The sequence below is a fragment of the Trachurus japonicus genome, unplaced genomic scaffold (genome assembly GCF_045865225.1).
Source record: "Trachurus japonicus isolate A0001 unplaced genomic scaffold, Traja_1.0 AP030081.1".
NCBI classification, from domain to species: domain Eukaryota; kingdom Metazoa; phylum Chordata; class Actinopteri; order Carangiformes; family Carangidae; genus Trachurus; species Trachurus japonicus.
In genome coordinates, this window is record NW_028220214.1 from 29,856 (window position 1) to 32,480 (window position 2,625).

A 2,625-nucleotide genomic window follows, 5' to 3' on the forward strand; every position below is an offset into this window, starting at 1 on the left:
AGGTACTCCGGCTTCCTCCCACAGACCAAAGACATGCAGGTCAGGTTAATTGGCGACTTTAAATTGCCCATAGGTGTGAATGAGAGCTTGAATGGTTGTCTGTCTATATATATGTCGGCCCTGCGATAGACTGGCAACCTGTCCATGGTGTACTCCGCCTCTCGCCCGAAGTCAGCTGAGATAGGCTCCAGCTCACCCGTGACCCTAGTGCCCTCGGTATAGAAAATGAATGAATGAATCTTTTACTGATGTTTGTACTAGATCTCCGGCATATTATCAGCTCCTCTGTTGCATCCTCAGGTGTCTACCCTCCATCATGTCTCTGGCCAAGTCCAGCCTGTCTAAGAATCAGGAGAAGAAGCTGCACTCTCTGTCACGTGAAACTCCACCTGCTCCACAAAGCCAGAGTCCACGGCTTCAATGCTGCTGCTTTTCACGCCCACTGTGACAGACAGGGACCCACTGTCATTGTTGCCTACAACGCTGCTGGGTTTGTTTTTGGAGCGTACACCTCCAAGGACTACACCCAGAGCCAGCAGGGCATCAATGACGAGCAGGCGTTCCTCTACAGCATCACTGCAGGGGAAAATAAACCCCTGAGGGTGGCCGGTATCAGCGGACAGGTTGCTTTCACTGATGTGCCAACCGGTCCTAATTTTGGTGCTTTGGTGTTCCTGCATGAGGACAAACCTGAATTCCTGTCCAACCCAGGGACAAGCTTCGTCTTTCAGGCAGAAGCGATGCACGGAGGCAACTTGGTGCTGACTGAGTTTGAAGTGTATCGTGTTGAAGGTGTGTGACAGTGAGCACTTTTTAATCATCAAATATGGAACGTGCCTTTGTTACACAGCAATAACAGCCAATCTTTTCAGTCTTTACTTGAATTTTCACAAGTCGAACCAACATGACTTTTTTTTTTTTGAATACTGAAATAGGTAATAAAGTTTTAAAGATATGTAGGTAAATACAGATTAAGAATGCTTTTGTCTTACTAGAGTTTAGTGAAGTGAATAAATATTGATGACAAAAGTAAAATAAGCTAACTCATTGTCTTTCCTTCAGGTTTGGGAGATCTCCTGGCTAAACCATGGAGGAACATCCAGTGGACTGCGGAGTATGTAGAAGTCTTTGATAACCTTTGTCATCATGTGGCTGTTTCTTATAAAATCACTCTAAACACATAGTCTATACTTAATCCTAAAGACAAACATGTTGAATTAGTTTACTCTTTCTCAGAAAACGATCACCTTAATTAGAGCTATTAGCATTCTTCTTCTTCTTCACTGCTTCTGTTGGCACATTAATGCATCCCCACAGGCAAATAGCAACAAGGTCAATCACATGTGTGCATGATACAAACAAAATGGGAAACACCTTGTGAAATTATCGCTGTATAGCACCACTGAAGGTCTAAAGCTCCACACAGTACCTTTAAAGGAGCAAAGTCCACTGTGTGGTTTATGTGGTGGACACATGCAAGGTCTCTCTCCTTACCCAGAAGATGCTGGACAAGTTTGCTGCCATCCGTAAAAGGACCAACCAGCTCGGTTAGCAACTGAATTATGTTATTGTCAGAGTATTTAAACTGTATCAATGTAAATCTACATATTTGCAAGCTATTGTTTGAAGTCATCTGATCTTCTCCTCGTCTCCTTCTCTGATCTCTTGCAGGTATCCCTCAGATACTTCTGATGACCAAAGTCGACGAGGCCTGTCCGCTAGTGGCAGGAGACTTGAAGAATGTTTATCGCAGTGTTTACATCCAGAGGAAGGTAACACTTTCACAGTTGCATCCTAAATTAGGTGTCGACTTGTTGTGCTGGTGTTGGTAACTTAATCCATGTGTCTTGTTGCCTCCAAGGCACGGGAGCTGAGTGAGTCTCTTGGTATCCCTTTGTCCTGCGTGCTGCCGGTGAAGAACTACAGTGAAGAGCTGGAGCTGGACCAGGATGCTGACATATTGCTCTTTACTGCCGTGGAGCAGATGCTGAACTATGCAGACAGTTTCTTTGAGAACTTGGATACTGAAGATGCAGAGGTGAACGAGCAGTTGGACCTCTACAGATCCAACCAACAGCCACACCCTGTCTTTAGGGAACGTACTGAACATAATGTTGTTTGAAAGGCAAAGTCCAAACCTTACTTATTCAATCCTACAAGATTGTCTAAACACATTGAATGAAAGTTAGGGAGATCATGTTAACAACTAAAGACAAAATAACTAATTATTCTACTGGTTTCACGTAAAGGGTAATGCACTTAAATATTGTGCATCAACCCCAGTGATTCTGAGACATTGTTATCAAAAAACAAGATATTAAACTGACTTTAAGGTGAAATTGTTGTGTAAACCTAGGGGTGGAAAGTAACGAGTTACATTTACTTTCGTTACTGTAATTGAGTCGTTTTTTTGTGTACTTTTTAAAAATTAAACTTAAAGGGATACTTCACCCAAAATCAATAATTCACCAATTTTCTACTCACTGTCATGCTAAGGAAGGGTTCAGAGAACTTTTAGAGTTATCAAAACGCTTTTGGAGTTCCAGGAGGGGTCCGGCTGGCAACAGATTTTCATATGATGGCGGTGGATAGTGCTCACTTTTGAATCGTCCAAAACGCACACTA

The 2,625-nt window shown here is 43.0% G+C and overlaps 1 pseudogene across 1 annotated transcript; it reads left to right on the plus strand.

Moving 5' to 3' along the window:
- Window positions 1-316: 316 nt before the first annotated feature.
- LOC146960717 (uncharacterized) lies at window positions 317-2,125 on the plus strand (annotated as a pseudogene). The gene is made up of 5 exons (XR_015035383.1): window positions 317-792; window positions 1,063-1,140; window positions 1,446-1,547; window positions 1,672-1,772; window positions 1,862-2,125. The product of XR_015035383.1 is annotated as an uncharacterized LOC146960717 (transcript).
- Window positions 2,126-2,625: the final 500 nt, after the last annotated feature.